The 21,139-nt window shown below is 39.5% G+C and overlaps 1 protein-coding gene across 4 annotated transcripts in view; it reads left to right on the plus strand.

The window, feature by feature from the left end:
• Positions 1-21,139, plus strand: part of HS3ST5 (heparan sulfate-glucosamine 3-sulfotransferase 5) — a 202,311-nt gene that overhangs the window by 168,991 nt on the left and 12,181 nt on the right. The window lies entirely within an intron of this gene.

Here is a 21,139-nt window from a genome sequence, read left to right on the forward strand (position 1 = left end):
TTTGCTTAATAAAGTGATAGCAAACTTGTTTAGTATGAGCATGTCCTCTTTTACTATACAATATATTAATATTAAGTGTGTCTATGTATGTAGAAAATTAGAGACCTCATCCCAAAGAGCCCAGAGAAGTGGAGACAACATTGTGCTGGGTGTTGCATCAGTTCTGCACTACTGAGGAATCCATTTTATTTAGGGAGAATCCCCATGAAAGCAATAAGGGTGGTCAACGAGCTGCTTTATACAAGTGGGAAGACTCTGCTCATGCGTGTCTAAAATGTGCCATAGAAAAGAGATGATTGCCCATTTTATGGCGTGTTGAGCTTCACATGGAGTCTGCTTCTAGAAAAGAACATTTCTAAGGTATTACATGCAAAAAATGAATCCTCTAGGCTCTTGTTTTCAATATTGCATGCACGTCTTTAGTGTGAAAACTTCTGTGGAGGCTTCATGAGCTAAAAATTCTCTGAGGTGGTGTGCTGAGACTCTAGGAAACAAAGCTCATAATGCTGTACCTCTGAGTATCTTGACTCCCACTCTTCTATATTCAAAAATCAATGTGTGATGAAGATGTGGTTTTAGAAGGCCCACTGTATGCCAATGTCTATTAAAATAGCATTAATCATACCTTAGGTAAACTGGTATTTGTTAAGAATATGGGCAGTATTATTAGCATGACATATGCCTGGCATTTGAGTAGCACTCATCAGTATATCTTGAGACAGAAGATGCCTACTTCATGGATCAGTTCTCTGACAAAATATGTAGAGAGTTAAATAGAAACTAAATAGTTGCCGAATCTAGTGCAATTTGGAGAAACTACCTGGTCCCTACACCTTCCGCGTAAACCTGAGATTGAAGGAAAAGCTGCAGTTAGGTGAGGAGGCTGAACAAAAGGCAGTGTGGATGCCTTCATCATGCAAATAAAAACATGCAACAGCGCACCTGCAGTGTGATAAAGTGCCTGATGTGTGTGTGTGTGTCAGCAGCTCCATAGGCTGTGTTCTGTGTGTTTTGAAACTACATCTTTCTTCCTCCTATTGACTTCTTGCCCTCTGGTAACATTGAGTTGGCTGCTTGAGACGCTTTCACTAAGTACAAAGTCAATGGACTGTAAGTGGTGATGAAGAAAACATTGTGTGATTAATATTACAGTTCAAGCTCTTCTGATCAGTCACAGAAAGAGCAGTCAAACAAACTCAACTTCGTTTCGAAGAATCACACACTGTTAGTAGTGGAGAGTCTACCTGGACCCCAAAGGGAAAAACAAGCCACTTGAGGCAAATCTCTCTTCTTTTACATAGAACAAACTAGTTGAGCAGTGTTAAAAGCTGCTTATTGATTTGTGCTCAGACTGAAAGCCATACGGTGATGTAAATGAAAATGTGTCAAGAGTCAATATTGATTTTTTTCTTTTTCTTCTTCTCTTTTTTTTTTTAAGCAAGGCCACCCCACTTGGGAAATGCTGTTAGCTATACCTCTAGGCTTGTCAGTGAGTGAAGTAAGACCCTTTTCCACAAGACTATATATGTCCAGACATCAAATTTACTTCTTTTACTGTGGTAATATGGACAGCATGCTGAGAGCAGCTATTGACAAAATTTGTTTTTTTGAGAAAATTGTTAGGTGTAGAAAAAGAAATGATAGAGAAGAAATCAAATGTTAGAGAAGATAAATTTGCTGGGCTGAGCTTGCAGTCTCATACTTGCAGAGTAGACCAAAATCTTTCTCAAAAAAATCTTTGCTTGCAATAGATTTGTGTAGCAATATAAATTATACTCAGTGAGAGCCAAGGACAAAGAAAGGGCAGAAAGGGCATCCTGTTGTCCCTAGAGAGGTGTGCACTCAGTTGGAGTAGACCTGGCAAGAATTTCCCTTTAGAAAGATGAAGTTTTCAGGTAGAAGACCTAAAAAAGCCTCACTTTTGAGTGAAGGCTAGCAGAAGAGAAATGAGTGAGCTCTGAAGAGTAATCCAAATATACTATTTGTTGAGTTTGCACCATTCTTATCTGGGACACAGAAGGCAGTTTAGGAAAATACAGCTAGCATTTGCCTATGTTTTCTCCCCTGAAGAATCAGATGCAAACAGCAATAACCACTGTGCTCAAAATCAATGTTATAGCTTTTTATTTTAGATTACAAACTGCAGCAAGGCCCTTTTAACTAAAATTTCTACCTTGCTAACTCTTAAAAAGTAATATTCTTCCAGGTCTTTGACAAAAATTCCTTCTCTGTAGCCAAGATAAGCTTTTCTCAATCTGTGCCACCAAATTTGGCAACTAGTTGCTTACACCTCACTTAGAGGTGACAACAGGATGTGGCAGACAGCCCATTGCAGCTCTGATCTTCTAAGAATGAACAGCGATTCACAAGGGAGGGTTGTATTTTGTGTGGAGGCAGGCTGTGATAGATTTTTTTTTTTAACTTTATTGGCACTTTTAAAGGCTTTGGGTACTTCCAGAGCTCCTAGCTTTGCTTCCTGGGCAGAAGAAACATTGCTCCATCTATGGTAGTGGCTTCCTTCTCTCCGTTCATCCATCTCTACTGGCCTCTTTCCATGAAAAAAACCACATTTCTCCTGTATCTATATCTAGTCACAAAAAATCCTTACCTCAACTGTAGTCTTCCTGGGGTGACAAAAGAACTATTTCAAACTGAAAATAAATAAATGGAGAAATTAAATTGTAACCTGTAGAGGGAACCAGACCAAGCACCTCAGCAACAAAATGGCAGTTCCAGCTACTGGCAGAAAAAAGTGCCCCAAACTAGCAAAATGCTTGACACATCTAAAGTACAACTCCAAACATATTAAGTGTGTGGAAGTACTCTGATCAATTTCATATTGATGAGATTCAGGTGATTAAAATGAAAGTTCATTTTTAATACTCCAGCAAATTGAATTTGGCCTTCTATTAGAGGCTGCAACTGAGTTATAAATGGATGCCTGCTTATTTGGGCTTATTGATGAACTGAAAGTTATTCAGTGAGACATGTACACATGGTTGGCTCCCCTTTTATTTTTGATTGTGTCAGACAGGCTTTTGATCCTTTATTTTCTTTTTCCTTCTTTTTTTTTTTTTAACATTTTGTTGCCAAACAGAGTGAGAACCATAATGTAGTAACTTTTTTGATTTTTTGAAGAAGCATGAGTGTAGTAACATCTTCTGTATAAACTAGATGCAATTTGTCACAAATCTGGAAAATAAGGCAATACTGAGTTGTTCATGCATTCTGCCTGGTTTGTCAGGCAGCTTGCTTTCAATTTTGTGTTATGACCATTCAGATTTATTATTGTTAAAATTCAGGCAGAGGGAGACAGGTGAAGATATAAAACTATTCCACTGATATGTTCTGTGCATAATGTGCAGAGATATTCACTCAGTGGAATTCTACAGCAAAAGAAACTAACAAGAAATATGAAAGGCAAAACATTTGTGAAATGGATACATTTTAAAAATCTATTTTAAAAATGTATGAATGGGAATGATCTGACATTAACTACTTTCCAAACATTTTAGTTGTCTCACAGTAATGTTCTCTGTGTAAATGATTTTATTTTGTTACCACCACAATTTTCAGTGCTGTCTCACACCTCTCTATTCTCGACACAACAATTAAATATCAGTGACTTTAGCCAACTTTGGAAACACTTACTTCTTCCGTACATCTTAAGAATTACACAGGAGAAGAGCTGTAAATCAGACCCACTTAGATGCTTAGGCATGTAGAACGCAGGTACTGATATGCAGAGGGTTTAACTAGCATGTCCTGAACTTCTAATTCCCTGGTGTGGTGCTCCACCTTGGAACTGTGCAGGAAGCCACGTGAACTAACCAGGAATGAAATGAATGGGAAAGAGGCATCTGCCTCTGGCCAGACAAACATCTCCTTTCTCTTGATGATCTTGACTGCAAACTCTACCCTACAGCTTGGTGTCGAGCCTTCTTTGTGTATTTTATGAATCAGACACAATGGTATTTCACATTTTTCCTTGATACTTTTTTCATTCATTCATTCACACAGTGCGATTAATTATTTGTTCTGGAGCAAGGACTAGAATCTCGATGACCTAGCTGAGTGACCTAGCTGTTGGCAATAATTAACCATAGCCTTACACATGTTCTGAAGGTACCTCTGTAAAATGGCATGGCTAGAAAAATGGATGGGGAGTTGCCTTGTTTGAGAATTCAGCTTTAAGGACTAGGGATCTTTGGTTTGTGCTAGGACTCTTACCTAAGGTGCCAAAACTTTTCTTAAAGCTTGCACAAAGAAAAGCACTGTCCCAGTTCTAGCATCTCCTCCAACCCATGGGAAAAGAATCCAGTCTAACACCAGTACAGTATAAAAGCAACACAGTTGTACCTGAGTCCTGAGCTTTCTGAGACACTATTTGACTTTTTGGGGTATTCATTGAGGCAGTGACCTGACCAGATAATGACCTAGCACAGTCAGTAGCAGAAGCTGCCCCAATGCAGACACAAGCTGCAGCAAAGATCTCTTTTCCTGGGAGTCTTCCTGCTTTACCTAACCAGCCACCTGGAAGGTGAGGGTTCACATGCTTCACCAGACAGGGTAGAGGGAAGGACTCGGAGCAGTCATGGGTTTAAATAGCAAGTAGTCTTTGAAGCGAAGAGCAGAAAATAAGTCACTTTCCCATATGAGTACCCTAATTGCTACCCTATGGTCATGCTCTGTCCTGCTCTCTGGCTTAAGAAATTCTTAATCATTTAATGTAAAACAAAAGAGCTTGCTTAGGAGCAGCTCAGAGTGCTCTGTCCATCTCTCTATCTCTGGGTATTCACATATGCATGTGCATACAAAAAGACACCAGCACATAGATGAAGAGGATGCAATTCTCTTGGGAGGGGAGATATGTGAGTTTGAATCCTCTTAGGTTGGAGGGCAAGGGAAGATTAATTTTGTTTTGTTCATAGTCATATACTAGAAGAGGGTTTTAATGGGGGTCTTGAAGGAGGGTTAGAAGAGTGACCTTGGGAATGCTGTATGCCTGGTAGTATTTTGTTGAATGCTAAATTGTTGAAGGGAATAAAGAATGATAAGTAGAGGAAGAGAGGCAAATCAATTTATCTCAAAACTGTATTAGTTAAATTAATCATTTAAATGATCCAATCTATGTGCTTTATAAGATGCACACTTTTATGTGTAAGTCACTTGTCTTTTTTACAGATTAAATGCTTTGAAGTCATTATAATGATATGTCCCATTTCTCAGAACAGCACACAGGGGATAGACATGATAATAGCTTATCTGTTTTTATTTTTAAATGAATCTGTTTGAAATATCTCCAATATGCAAAAGAAAGGAAATAATAATATGGATGAAACAGTGGTTGTCCAAGAGCTCCGCTTTCTCTGAGAGATCTCTATGACAAACAATATAAACAAATCTGTTGTTCAATGTTTTCTTTGCTTGTTCAGGTGTTACATTCAGGAGTGAATTCAAGGCATAAAAGGAGAGGCTGTGCATGAGTTTCAGAAAATAACATATGTGACACATTTTAGAGAAAAGAGAAACAGGAAAAGAAAACGTTATTCATTTTCCTCTCCTCTAACCCAGCTCTTCAACCTTCTTTTAAAACTTTCAAGCACATGCTTCTGTCCTCCTGAATTCAAAAAAGTACTTAGTCTCTCACACCTGGAAGAGGGAAAAGTTTGAGTCCCATTGCTTTGGTGGTGTGACAGAGTGGGGAGAGGGAAAGCAAAGTTTTGTGTTTTTTTTAGAAGAAAAGAAGACAGATAGAGGGAAGGAAATATTGAGTGAATAGGAATAAAGCATTCAAAAGCCTTTCAGAAATTCAGCCCTCCTCCCTTTTCCCTCTACCTACCCCAGAAATTATTCCATCTTTGATCCCATCCCTCTCTCTCTCTCTCTTTCTCCCGCTTTGTTCAGTGGCACAGAAGTATGTGACCCTGAAAGGTATCAATTCCCATTTCCTTTCCTGTTTAACTCAGATCAGGAGAGGGAACTGTTTGAAAAGCAATGGTTATGAAATGGATTTTTAGTGTAAGCTCAGTAGTTTTTGTGAATGCTCATGCCAAAAGAATTTAGCCTGTCTGATTACTTAGAAACAAGAGCAAATAAATGTAGGCTGGGAGCAAGTTAAAATGTGATTTCTAATTTATTGTAGTGCTTAGGAGCATATTTTAACTCAATTTGCCATGCTCTCTATGATTACTCTAGACATGTCGATGAGAAAAACTCTTCACAGTGGAACATCTGGATCCTTGCCCTTAAATAAAACAGTATTGTTTATGCCTTCTAATCAAGGATATTGTTTACAGGGCAGACAACTGTTAAGTCTTCTTTCCGTTATTGACTACATGATTTAATTCCTTTTACAACTGCATTTAGATGTGCTAAAACCTCTCTTGACTGTTTAACATCTTCTCGGTACCTTGTTACAGTATGTGAATGCAGCATAGTCTTAGCAAAAGAGCTGAGTATGGAGCAAAGTCCGAGCTACTGGTCATCTATCCCAAATAGCTGTAGCAGTCTTTTTATTGTTTGTTTTCTGCTCTGTAACAGAGCATGTAAACACATTCAGGGAATACTGTATGGTTGGATACGGGTATAAAGACTTCATCAGCCTAATGGAACAATTAACTCAACCGTTCTGCTGCTCTTGATCTGCAGAATTTGGCTGTAAGATTAGAGTGATAAGGTGAAGATTAACACCTCTGAGTCAGTGGGGCTGATGCGACATGATTTATTAATCCTCAAAGAAAACCTTAATTGGACACTGGAGCACTCTTTTCTTCATTGTTAAACACTGCCAGTTCCCCGGATAGTTAGGTAGGTGGTGAGTATGATAGAGACTTATTGTAATTAGGTGCACCAAAACTAAGGTAATGATTTTTTCACCTGTGAACACCATGTGTTATTTTCTCCAAATAAGTCAGTGCAGATATTTGTGAAGACCTGAAAAACATTGGGTAGTCATTGACTACCCAAACATAACTTATAGAAGGGAGCTGGAGAACAGGATTCATAAGAACCCTTTGATTTAGAGGAACTGTCTTAAATCCTGGCCTTCAGAGCTCAGAGAATTTACTGTGCAAGCAGGTTAATGAGAAAACTGATTTATCCCTATTTTTTAACCTACCATTACTCATTCTTTCATCATGTTCTTTCCATTAAGGGGCACTGATTTATAGGAAGAAGCACTCCTCTAAGGAGTTTGTTAGGTTTTGAAACCAAATCTCTGAAATACTTTTTTTTCAAAGAAATGTCTTTTTGCTGCCAGTATAATAAATAGGTTCATTATAATGCAGCATGCTGCTAAAGATGGGAGAAAAGTCCATAGGCATACAATTCTAGCTACTGTACCTCAGGCTCAAGAGATGGAGCTGTGTGACTTGAGGATTCATTAAGACGCTCAGTGTAGTGCAAGCCTGATGAAATAAGTTAGCATTCTGGTTAGGCGGTTGGAGCAATCATTTGGAAAAAGCCTCCTTTGCTACATTTGTTTACTGTGTCACAAGAAGCATGTCCTCAGTCGACTGGGGTAATCATTGTCAATGTTTTACATAGTTACAAAGTAAACTAATAAGCCAGATTGTCAAATTATGTCAATCATGTCTAAACATCAACAAACAAATTGCTGTATGCAGATGGAAAATTTGTAAAAAACTCTAGATATTCAGTTCAGTGTGAACAGTGCACATTGCGAGGTCATGCTTTAAGGCTAATATATAGGGGAATATGACTTTCCACCATGTGGCTCTAAAACAAAATTTCTGTCTCTATTAAATTGTTTGATGAGACTTTTGGCATTTAGGGCACTGACCAAGGAGATACTTGTATCGTTAAGCATTGCATCCTGCTTTTCCTACCCTGACGTTGTGCTCACCAGATTATCATACTGGTATTTTAGTTGTCTTCTTGCTGCCTCCATTGAAATCTTCATATTTTAATGCAACTTCACACCAAGACTGACTTCCCAAGGCTCTAGCCAAAGTAGTGATGACATCACAAGAAGTGGTGTCGAATTTTTTCTGCTAATGAAAAAGGAAAATTATATGTATTCCTACCCAGCCCCATTGGGATTTGGAGTCGACTTTTAGCCCAGCGATCGTGATGCAAGCTTTCTGAGTGACAAGTACTTTTGGCACTTGTCATCTTTGCATCAGACACCACTCTAGGGGGGGAAGGGGTCTGTTTGTAGCTGGTAGTTGCTGAGTCCTTCTGTGATTTCACCCCTGCCCGGAGTTATCCATAAGGGACAAAAGAATGAAGAGTTTAAAAATGCTATAAAGCTTTCAGAATGCTTAAATAGACTGAAGTGAAGATTGCACATGAAAGTAAAATAAAAGGTAAGGTGTTAACCTGTGGAAAGAACAAAAGATCTATTAAATTAATCAATAGGTCTTTTACAGTGGCAAATATAATTTAGTTAAAGAAAACATAGAGAGTGCAAGAAGAATATAATGAGTTTTCCACCTCTCCTAAAAGCAAGAATTGAGAAGAACAGTTATTGACTGATAGGTATGTTCTTCAGAGAGGAAAACTGCATTCTGGAGGATGAGTCTTGGAGCCGCACTGAAGTTACAGACCTGTCTGCACCATAGTGTCACTTGGGAGCATGGCCTTCAACTCACAGCAGAGAGATGTCACCTGATTAGAAATGCTGGAACGTAACACATCAAAGACAGTTTCTGTCCTTCTTCATATTTAGAAGGAAATAGCAAGAAAGAGATAGATAGTAATTCTTCTGTGTTTTAGGAACATGGAGAAATAATGATAGAAAAAATAACGTATATTGTAGACAAGGACATCTGTCTGGGGTCCCAGGTAACGAGAAGACCTCTCTGTTATTGTACGTACCAGTGTAAGACACTCTTTCCATCAGGTAAGTCCCAAAGTGTTTGATATTTTTTGTGCCTGAGACATAAATTTGATTTTTCAGTCTCAATGATATGTAGATTTGGGGTTTTTTGCTAAGAATATAATGTGTCTTTATCCAAAATCTTTGCGTTCTGATACCGAAACTCATCATTTTTATGGTTATTCCATATTAATGAATGATTGGTTTGATATTAACCTGTTTTTCCAAAGGCTCACTCAGCAACAGATTTACCTGTATCAGTGTTGCATTTGTCATATTGTATTGACTTCCCCTGATCTAAAATTATTATTATTTGGGATGCCTTCATTCATCCTTCATAGTGTGGAGTGCTTGATCTATATTGTATTCTTTCCTTACTAACCTCTTCTTGAAATACAGTCATGAGCTATCCAGAGCTCAGGAATTTGGAGACTTAGACTTTTGCAATAGCTGTTCCCTGTAGCATTAAAGATTTAACTCCCCAAGATTGTAACTTCCCAAGAGTTTGTGTCACAGTCTGAATCAAGGTGCAACGTAGAATGTCCCATCTTCTAATTATGAATGTTCTTAGCCAATTGCAGGTACCTGCTATCCAACAATTCCCTGAAAGCTGGGCAAGAGGAAAGCCAGAAGCCCTGATTAAACTATAAGTGTAACACACAGAAGGGGTGGGGGTGAAAAAGTTTTATTGTATCATGCTGCACTTGACTGGAGTGCTGATGTTAAAACTTCATCAGCCATCTCGGCTCTTTAGCACCCATATATGTTATGCTGGAGTCTGATTCTCAGAAAGGGGGAACCAGGGAAAACTTAATCTGCAATTCTGAAGAAAGGCAATGATATTTTGTTTTCTCAGTGTGAAGCAGCCTTTGCTGAGCAGGAATTTAGGAGGCCCATGGGGTCTGTACGTGCTAGCAGGCTCAGAGGTTCATTTTAACTTCATCTGGCCTTTTGGGAGATAGTAAGCACATAGAGCATCTTTCTTTCCACATAGCTTCATAAAAAACATCCAGAGGAACATGAGCTTGACAAATATCACTGTAAAATTTTAATTTAAATGGATCTTCCCTTTAAAAAATCGATGCCATTAAAAAAAACAAACAATAACAAAAACAAAACAAACGAAACTCCACAGTTCTGTTTCAATCTCCCTAAAAAGACAAGCACCAGTAAGATCTTGTGAAAAAAACACACTCAACCTGACTGATTGATTTTAAAATGCAATCAATTAAAAATCACATTTGACATTTTTTGATTGGAACTTAATTCGGTCTTCCTAAATCTTTGTTTGCGAAGCCTAGCCATGAATTTGGTCTGGAATGGGTCTGTGTCCTTGCCTACTATTAATTAGCAATAATAATAGGATTGTTCTTGTGTAGGAATTTGAAACCGATCTGCCTTCCTATAAGCAGATAGTTGGTGCAGCTCAAAGCACTCTGAGTCACAGCAGATATCTCAGCTCTATTAGTTCTGTTATCTGGAAATGGAAGGCTTTGGTAGAAGAAAATGGTAACCCTGAACAAAGGAAGAAGTTGTCAGTGGAATGAGTTTATCTTTTCAAAGTTGCAACCTGAGAGACAGCTACAAGCAGGAGGGACTGCGGCATTCTTAAAGCATTGCAGCCATCAAGGCTTGGATGCTGGGGCACTGCTGGAAATGTGTAGGAATGCAGCAAGATAGCGGCTAGAGCCTGCTCTAGAATTCCAGGTATTAAGCTGGTATCAGACATCTGATCCACATTTCTGTCTAAAGCATTAAGCCAGACCTTCCTTGGCCAAAAGCAAACTCAATTGCATTATCTTCTGTTTGTTCAAGGGATAAGCTTGGCAGCTGTTCTTGCTGTGTAACATTTATATCTTTACAGAGACTGGAATAACAGATATAGTGTTTATATCTTTACAGAGGCTCCATGTGCCAGGGCTGGCTCCTTCAGTGACCTCAGAAGGAGCAGGATACTCAGCCCTGTGCAGAGTAGTCTCTCACTGACAGGACACAATTGAGCGGATGGCTTATTTTCCTTTGTTTTACCTTTATACTGCAAACTAAATATTAGTCATTTTTCAGTATTTCATTAATGTTCAGCTGACAGACTTAATTTGAAAGCAAGTATTTGTTATTTTCATAGATGGAAAGAAATTTTTAGAAGTCCTAGAGATAAAAGAGATTTTTTTTTTTCCTTCTTTTTTTGCCTGGTGCATCAAAGGTTACAAACACATTCATAGTTCTACGTCTGGTTTCTCCAACATATCCTGATACAGCTGTGAGGATTTTGGACAAGGAGTGTGAATGTACATGGAGTGTTGGTTTCTTTTTAGTCAGCCCTGTTCTTCACACAACAGTGTGAATAAAGGCTGAAGCTGGGTGTTGTGTAAACTGATGTGGAATGGCACCTTTTGGGGTAAGCTAGGCAGAATGATGCTTAGTGCCAGTTTTAAGTAACACTAGCCTAAGGACCCCTGCATAGATCCACAACCCATATATATAAATAGCACAGGGAGCCCCTAGGAATCTCAAGGTGGGCCGGTGCAGGGAAATGCTCCCTCACTGGGTCTTACTAGACTGGACTTGGCAGCAGAGGAATCAGCTATATGGCTTGCCCCTGGTGGCCTGGGAATGTGGGCAGATTGGGCAGGAGCCTGACACCTTCTCCACTGGACAGGGTTCCTAGCAACACACATCTGGGGAGAATCAGAGAGCAGTGGGGAGCAGTCACCTCATAGCAAAGAATCAATAGGACACGTGTACTTGCCTAAACATTTTGCTCCTGGTGTTACAGCAGGACCATGGGACTGGTTCCTCTGATATGGGGTAGTTTGATAAACCTGCTATTGCTGATATTATTTTGGCAGATTTTTTGGAGGTAGATTTAGCTGGTGGGGACACTGAACTAACAACTTTCAGAGCCAAAAAAAAATTATTCCTACCAGGGGGAAAGATAGAAGCATGTGTTACAATGGAAAACAAGGTTCTCTGCATGTATTAAACTTCAGCTCCATGGTACATTTTTTACCTACTATATACATGTATCTTATAAAACAGAATTTAGTGACTTCTTTACCACACCTAATACAACATTAAGTCATGTCTACTACTGCAGTCTGTTAGGCAACTATTAAATAGACAACATTAGGACCATTAACTTGGAGGTAAGAGGTGCTCTATCTCATACAACACTCTCCAGAAGTCTCATTCTGTTGATCACAACAACATGGGCACTCACATCATCACACCCCCTTGGATTCTTATTTGTGATCAGTCCCGTACTAAATACATTAAATTTAATCAAACACAGAAGAGTAAAAGTGCCTGCCATTCTCAAGAATGAGAATTGCTCAAGGAAGTAATACAGGACATTAGTATATTAATGCACACAACCCACAAATATATCTAGAGAAAAATAAGCTGGTTAGTTAGCAGCAAGAATGTTCATACAGTCATGAGAGAAACATCTTCAAAGACTGAAGGATTAAAGTGAACCTGCAGATAGGACAGAGTGACACTTGAAAGAAATCAGTGAATTAATCCATAACTGGTACTAGAAAAATAATGTGAGATAATACTGTAATACTGATTCTAGGTTGTGATCTAGGATTTGCAGAAAATGGGGCCTGTTGCAGAGGTGCCAGGAGGCAAATTGTTTGTCTGAGTGGCTGTCAGCACAGGAGGAGAGTGGCACTGCCATCCATCCCCCATCCTGCCTGGGACCTCAGGTGGGAATGTGTCACTGCTCTGAAGCACAGGCAGCTCCATCACAATCTTTCACAGCCAGCTGTTCATTATGGTTACCAACTCACAGATGTGGATTATTAAGCAGATATCACCAGGTCGTCTTTCCACAAAGTGAACCACAGCTGGACAGAAATGACCACAAGCCCACTCCTGCTAGAATATCTTCTTCCTCCTTTTTTGCAAGAGGGCTTCAGTCAAGGAGCCCTGGGAAGAGGCAGGAGAGGGATGAGCTGCATTGGTGCTTTCCAGCAGAGGGGAAATTATTTTGGACCAGTATAACTGAGTCTGCTCTTGTACCAAACAGTGAGGATAAAGTTTTCCACCAAGCTAAACTCTGATCTGGCTCCAGTTCTTTAGCACATTCTTTTAAGTGTATATATTGTGAAATGGAAATCTTCCTGGTAGCCTGCTACTTGGTAATTGCATCAGCAGTGCAGGGTGAGAGATGGCAGGAAGAGATGTAAGCATGGTATTGAAATAAAACAGGAGGAAGTCAATCATAATGAACATTTGCTTAAGAATATATTGTACGTTTGGGTGCGGAAAAAGACTAGTTTCTCTCTTACACGCTGTAAGGGGAAGTAATTGAGGTGTTCCATTCAGATGCTATTGCAACTGGGAAGCTATGAGATGGCCTCAAAAATTAACTAGATGGAGATAGACTTAAAATATACTTTAAAAAAGTCCTTCTCTGAACTTAACTAGCATAGCACATAATTCACTAAGCTCTGATGGCGAATTTATGATGTGGAAAAATTTATTTCCTATCTCTTCTTCACACCTAAAGAAAAAGAGAGAGAGAGAGAGAAAGAAATATAGAAATATTTCTTACATTATCTTTTTTTACATCTTCTGGTGAAATGGAAGAATGAAAACAGTAATTAGAGTTCAAGGTCAAAATGAAATTCTGTCCACACCTTGGTCCCTCCTACATCGTTTTACAAAATGAGAGAGCTGGATAGAGGAAGAATTAACTGTTTTCTTTTAAGTTTAGTAATTGCAAATGCAAAATGAATATCATTGTGCAGATATGGTGCCAGAGGACAACACGAGCTACCACAATAATGGTAGTCCTGATAAATAATGTATGCATCATATCAAAAGCTGAATGAGATAAAGACATAGAGAACACATTTGAAAATTTGGAAATTGCTCAAAGCCCTTCCTCCAGTGGCTCTCAAGAGTATAAGCACGGAGCACTAATAAACTCTGTGACTATAATTCATAAACTTTCCCTCATTTTTTGATTTTCAGTGCTTACAGTTTATAGTTAACAAAGGAACGGAATGGAAAAATCCTGGTGAGAGTTGAAAGGAGAACATAAACCAGCTGATTCCTCCACTTAGTCTATTCATAAAGGGCATCTGTTATCCCAAACTGCACATATATGTGCCATTAAACTTAATACATTGAAAACAGAAAAAAACCCTTCTACTCACATCCTTATGTCTACTTTGTATTTTTATGACAGCTATTACAATGTGAGATTATAACACAACAAAAACCATTTTTGGGTAATTTGTATTAAAATTATTCTGTTGTGGCTCTTGGTTAATGTTCAGACTGGATTTGTTAGGGATTCATTCAATGGTAGCAGAGCAAACTCAGAGCAAATCAGTGGATGCTATCTGAAGGCAGTGGGATATTTCTGGATGCATTGCATAGCAAGAAACCTCCCCCTCCCACAGATACACTTGAAAGATGTTACTAAAGTAAAGAAATCTAAAAATCACATTCAGATAAGATTTGTCTTGAAATGATTTTGATGGTCGCAGCCGTGTGAAGTCGTGTTCTGAAGACACATGGTGGGCAATGGGGTTATTTTCAACTCTGCATGTCAGCATTTTGTTATATATTTTCTGGCACAGTACAATTCAGTTACACAACCAAGATTTTTTTTTCTCTAAAATGTCTTTGGATTTTCATTTTTTTGTCTAGAAACAGGGGACAGTGTCCTATGACTTCCTGAGGGAAACCCTCTGTCTCCTACTTTGTGTACACGAGCAGAGCCCAGCACACTTCTCAGCTACATGAAAAGTTTCAAGCTGCTGAAAGGCTGAGGTGGCCCCTCAGCCTCTGCTGGCCGATGTCAGAGCAAGCAGCGTCTGACTCGAGCAATCACAGCAGAAACCGGTGGAGCACCAGAGCAAGAATTTCCATACACTTTCCCACCACCATCAAAGATGTAAAGAACCACACAGTGCTCTCACGGTACCTTTGCAGATCTGTTGCCCTGGGTGGGTAAATGAGAAAGAAGGTCACTATTGTCAGCAAGCTACAGAAGTGACTATGGGTCAGCTCCCTCTCATGATTCCCTGTGATCGTTCACAGGCTGCCATGAGGCTGACAAAAGGGTTCCATTTTCCCAGTTCCTCCCTGACTGTCCTGTCTGCCTCTGAAAGCCCGTTGAGAGTTATTTGAATATTGTTTACTTCATTAATTTCCTCCTACCATCAATTGATGAATAAATTATTCATAAGTAAATTTATAAATAATTCTACCAGTTCTATTGATGATTGAATAATATTGACCACATAAATTATTCACTCTTCTTTTCCCCCACCATATGACAAATAAATTATTTGTGAGTATTCTTTTTTTCATTATTAGATCAACTCTTCCACCTGTTGAGACATTCGTAACATGTCACTCACTCTGATAACTACACAATTTGTAAGCAGGACCCTTTAGGACCCTTTTTTCATAAACAAACAGAACTAGTTTAATTTTATTGTATACTTATATGACAGTTCCTTTAGAACACGAGGAAGTGTTTTTCTAGGTTTCACAGCCAATTAAACAAAATGCCGAGATATTCTGGGGTTAATTCTCACCCAACCAATATATTTTGAATAGAGCAGCTTATTTTAGGGTTTTCTATATTTGTACTAAATAGTCAGGGTTGAAGCTGATCCAGCCCATGATCCCAAAAGGTATTAGGATGTAGGTGCTGTAAATGAGCATCAGGAGAAGAGCCAAACCAGACAGATACCTTGACTAATGGCCAATGCAAACATGAACTGCATAGGCCACAGGTTATTTCAAGTTCTTGGATTAATTACACTAGTTTTATATCTAGTTAGATCCATGGCTTCTCTCTCTTCTTTCACTGATTCACCCCTAACTATGTAGCAAACACGTGATAGCGTCTTCTAGTGGCAGCATTTCTAGCATATCTTACCATGCAGGCAAAATATGTCTATATCCAAAAATATGAACAGTCCATGTGGTGACTGTCATTATAATGGGTCAGGAAAAAAAAGTTAATTTAAAAAATACATCTCTAGGAAAGTGATACTAAGTCACAAGCATTCGCAGAGAAAGGATTAGATCCTCTCTATTCCATAGAGCCCAAGTTAGATTAGGTCCACCAAGCCAATCAAATTGCAACAGCATGAAATCAGTATAAGGACTATGAATAGTACACTGAAAAGCATTATCTAAGAAGTTGCTCAGAAAGACACAGAGAGAGAAGACATCTCATCCCAGAGGAGCAGCCTTTCTGTAATTTTTCAGGTGTGACTGCCAATGAGAATCAGAAGCACACACCTCTCTACTGGCATTGTTCTTGCCTCAGAGACCCATCAGTAAAGCACGTGCAAAGATGTTTCAGTTAACTTATGTTGTTTTTGTTTTTTTTTAATTAAAAACCATGAAGCAGGCATATATGCCAGGCTAGGTACATGTATGGGACTGAACACAGACCCGAGACAGTAGTTACTTCTACAGCTCAGGCTTCGCAATGAGAGGAAGATGAATGGGTTATGCCAGGGCAGCAGAACTGTTTAGTGATCGGAGAGCTCATTTATGGGGAACTCTCCAGCACCAGACAGCTCTGTAACACTGGGCTGCTGCAGACATGAGCTATCTCTCCTTGTTTCCCCTTTCTTTTTCACCCAAATGGGGGCAGTGAGCTGTCACTCAGGTCAATACAGCAGTGTAATATTGGTGTTTAAAACACATGCACAGCAGAAAATCCCAGCTCTTTCATTTTCAGAGAAAAGTGTTAATAGGTCTGCTTCTTTCACAGAGGCATTGTAACAAGTTCTTCTTTAAGCTGTCATTAATGTTTTCACTTAGATTTCCACATTAAAATAAGTAGCACTTCTTAGGGAAGTGTTGTGGTCAGGACTTACAAAGGAAGCACTGAGACTTTGCATTCTGAAAAGTAACTAAGTGGTCTTTGGGATCAAGGTTTTAAACTCCATATCTCCCTGTTCTCCTAGCAGAAACACCATGGAATATCCAGACACAGAAATATACAGAAAGGTATGACAGATAAAATGGAAAAGCAATAAAAGTGTGCCTAGTCAGATTTGGTGTAGTCAGAGAGATGGATTGGAAGAATGCTCTTTGCAGTGCTGTTCAGAATGAATGTCAATGAAGCATAGTTATACAGGTCAAGAACAAAGACCACTGCAGTGGTTGGGATAAAGTGGTGAAGGGAACACATGAGAAAATTTTAGACTTATATAGGTACATAACAGATTGAATCTTTGGGACATTTATGCATAAAGAAAATATGAAATTTAGCTTGCATATGAAATTATGGAGAGTAGTCTGAGCTGACTATGTTTCAGATTAAGAGTGTGTGGTGGTTTGAAAAACCTTTTCTCTGGGGCAGTAATGTTTTGCCCCACTGATAATACTAGACCAATCAAAGGTTCATATGCGCCCTGCGGAAATTCACACCCACAGCAACGGAAGAGAAGGTGGTGAGGTAGTTTTTTAGTAGGTTGGTAGCCATGATCTGAACCACGAGGAAGCAGGGGGCCAGTGAGCCCCCTCTGGGGGCCAAGAGCCCTCAGCCCCAGCTGAGGCTACGAGAGACCCGGTGTAGTGTCAAAGCTGGACCGGGTCCCATAATCAAGAGGTGGGAGAATTTCCTTACTGTCAGCAGCAGCAGAAAACATTGAAAGCGGCAGTGGAGCAGTCCTGAACAGAGACAGCGATGGCTGAAAGCCAGAAAGATAGCCAGTAGCAACAAGATAACATGAAGCCGGCTGAAGGACGCAGAGATGTTCCTGCAGGAGGGAGAGCTGGCAACGAAACAGAGGAAAACTCAACGGAGCTGGTTTGGGGTAAGACTGTATTAATTTCCCAAAACTCAGAGACCTGTTGAAGAGGAGGGGTGGACTTCCAAACCTTTAGGGAGTCCCAAAATGCAGCAGCAGCTAGAGTGAGACAGAGGAGCCGAGGAACCCGGAGTCATTCTGAGAGCTGAACCAGGATGGAACACAGGGGAGGTGGCCATGCCCTCTGTTGCTGCTGCTTCTATCATGCTGGGAAGCTGGGACAGAGCAAAAGAGCTTTGGTAAGACTGAACTAAAAGCTGCCTTCAATGTTCTACCCCAAGAGGAGTGAAGATCTACAAGGAAATCCCCCGAAGGCTCGGGCTCGGGGTTGGAATTTCCACAAAGTAAGAACCAAACTCCTGACTGCCATACTTAAATCTGCTGCCTGAAGAAAATGAAGGACACTAACCAGTGCCACAAAAAACTGAAACGAAGGAACTGTGGCCTGTGCAGTGACAGAAAGACTTTTCTCTTTCCTTCTTGGACTTTTATTGAAGGAAAAGAAGAATTTAATTCAATGTAAATATATATATATATATATGGGTGTGAGTAAATAAACCTTTGTAAATATTTTTCCCTTCCCCCAATAACAAATGGTTGTGTTTTGTCTGAAAACTCTCCACATGAAGTGAAAAAGATATCAAGTCCATACCATCACTAAACCCTCTCACAGGGGCAGACTGTGGGAGGGGGGCTTGAACTTAAAAGTTGGATCCTTGGGAGTTTCAAACCACCACAGGGTGTGAGGAAAAGACAGAACGCTACAGATCGAGAACAAATGTAGATGTTCTGTATTAGACAGTATGATGTCTATTCATCAGCAGTGGGGTAGTCCAGTATGAGTTTGGATAAGAGAAAAGAGATGAGCAAGTGTACTACATAAAGATATGTAGGTTGGCAAGAGGGAATTGTTTACTCCACAGAACGGGGGAAGCTGAGGTTGCTTGAGAAGTGCGTCACAGAGGTTGAAGGAGAACAAGACCACAAGAAAACATCCTCATATTTAGTTATCTTGCCGCATTTTGCAATATCATCTCACTGCACCTCATCATTTGCATCAATAGTAGCAGAAAGGACTTTTATCACTGCTGCTCTACTGCATTTTAGCAACTAGAACAAGACACAGCTGTGCAGGTGGTAGGTGATGCTACAGTATGCATAGCATGGGGGTTGGCAGCAGTCTGGCTAGGCCAAAGTATCTGGCCTGGGAAGCAATGATTAAGATTAGGCTGCAGAAACTGTCCAGATTCAGTCAAATTATTTTTTTTATAACATGTTCATATATGCACAGAGGGATGGGGAGGGTGTTATCTCATACACTGGTATTTTTTTCTCACTGGGGAGTCAAAGCCATGAGCAAAAATCTATTCAGATGGTTTTTACTATACGTGCAGTGTACCAGCAAAATATATTTGCAGCTCTGTTAAGTTTTTGCTTTTAGTTTTCCCATCAATGTTTTTGACTCCTAGTAATGTTTTGCATTTAAGTCAGTTTTGCTGCTTTTCTAAAGGGAAGTCACAGAAAACAGAGCTACAAGGAGCTGCAGAAAGCCGTCTAGATTTTGTCTAATAGCTAAGACAAATTTAACTTAAATTGTTTGCCAGTTTTAATTAATTAAGGAACCTTCAAACAGCCTTTCATATGTCTTGTTTCAGGTAAGGTATGATATTATTTGGGAAGTGGTAACTTTTTCTGAGGAAAAAAAAAAGGAGCAATAATCTGTGGACATGATTCTAAGTAGTGGAAAGAACATTTCAAAATTACTAGTATGTAAAAAAAAGTAAATTTATTTCACACTGAATCATATTAAGCAATACCTCTCTGCCTTCCTATCCTGCTCAATGAAGTGAAACTGTTCATGACAAAAATTGGACTCTAAATGAAGGACAAAAGAAAAAAGCTCTGGATGTTTACCTGCTTACCTTTCCCTGAGAGGACTCATAATCTTCTAGTTTAAGTCTTTCCCAGAGCTGAAAACTAAGCTACTTATTTCTAATGTGACCGGGCTATTGGCCTCCCTTTAAGATTTCTCTTTTGACTTTTGCAATCATTGCTCCCCTTTCTTCCATTTCTTTGCATTTTGTTCCTCAACTTCCTTTTTCCTTTATCACTGCTATTTTCGGTTGAGTTGTAGTGCCAGTTTGAGGAAAACAGGCTGGTGTTGTCTTTTGAAGACTGTGAAATTAGTACCTATTATAATCTCTCTACAATCAGAATTGGATTTCCACAGGTGTCATCAGCTCCACCATTCCTGAGAAATACAGCAGACAAGGAAAGTGATCATAGTGATCGTTTCAGAAGAAAAGTTTGGAAGTAGCTGGGGAAATACCATTAATCCACAGAAAAGGGCCAACCCTATCAGATTAATCTCATGCTCTAAGAAGAGCAGCATAGGGTAATAAACTCAGGATGCTGGCAAGGAGACAGGCATCTGTATTTTGGACTAATGAAGTCCTATTAAGATCTATGCACTTGGAAATGTTCCTGGAGCACTGTAGCTAAGCATGGATCATGGCAACCTAGTCATCATTCAGCAGAACACGGCTGCCTGCCTCGCCAGCTCAGATGCAATAAGGCAGTTTTCCTAAGCAGATGTGTGTGAGACCTCAAGGGCATCAAAGCGCCTGAGATTCCTAACTACTCTGACAATCTGGCAGCAGATCTGTTTGGCACAGGGCACTGCAAAGTCAATAGCAAGCTTTTGAGTTGTTTCTCTCTTCCCAACACCATATTGCTCAATATCTTTCAGTAAGATGAAAAAAAATGAAGGGGTCAGGCTGAAAACAGAATGTGATGAAGAGCTGGTTATGGCCCTCTGTACTGTTGTCACTTGACACAGCAGCTTCCTAGAGATAGTACAACTGTGGATAGATGAGTCTTGACTGTATCTGAAGATAAATGTCTTGTGAGCAGTGGACTAAATAAATAGTCATTACCACTCTCTATAGGCTCGAGAGAACCCAGATATCTGGCTAAGTCAGCCCCAATGGGGGATTATGAGTCACAAATGCTCTTTCAATACTGATATTGTGCTAACTTCTGAGAAATTACCATGTGTTTTCTTATCTAGTATCTAAATACAGATGCTGATTTTGTGGATGGTCTCCCACAGAGAGACCTTTCAGCCTTTCTGGAGATAGGGTTTTACCACTTATTTACACAAAAAACTGGCTTCAAGGACTGCTTAAAGGCAGTCCAAAATCTCAAAACTCTACAATAGCAGACAAAACAAGGTGGTTTTAAGTTATTGTTACAGCTGTGGCATAATATTATTAAAATCTTTGTGTTGAATTTTATCTGCATTATTTATTGTTTTCCATCAGCTTTGCTGACGTTTTCTTCTCCATTGTTTCAGTCAATATGAGTCATGAGGAGAAAAGGACATGCCTAGCACACAGGGACGCTTCCATGAATCTGTGAACTGGTTCCGTGATATGAACATATTTCCTTCTTTTCTTCCCTTACAACGTGAATTGATAGAGTGCATTAATCT

This window comes from Neopelma chrysocephalum, unplaced genomic scaffold (assembly GCF_003984885.1).
Source record: "Neopelma chrysocephalum unplaced genomic scaffold, ASM398488v2 Primary Assembly neopelma1_23, whole genome shotgun sequence".
NCBI lineage: Eukaryota > Metazoa > Chordata > Aves > Passeriformes > Pipridae > Neopelma > Neopelma chrysocephalum.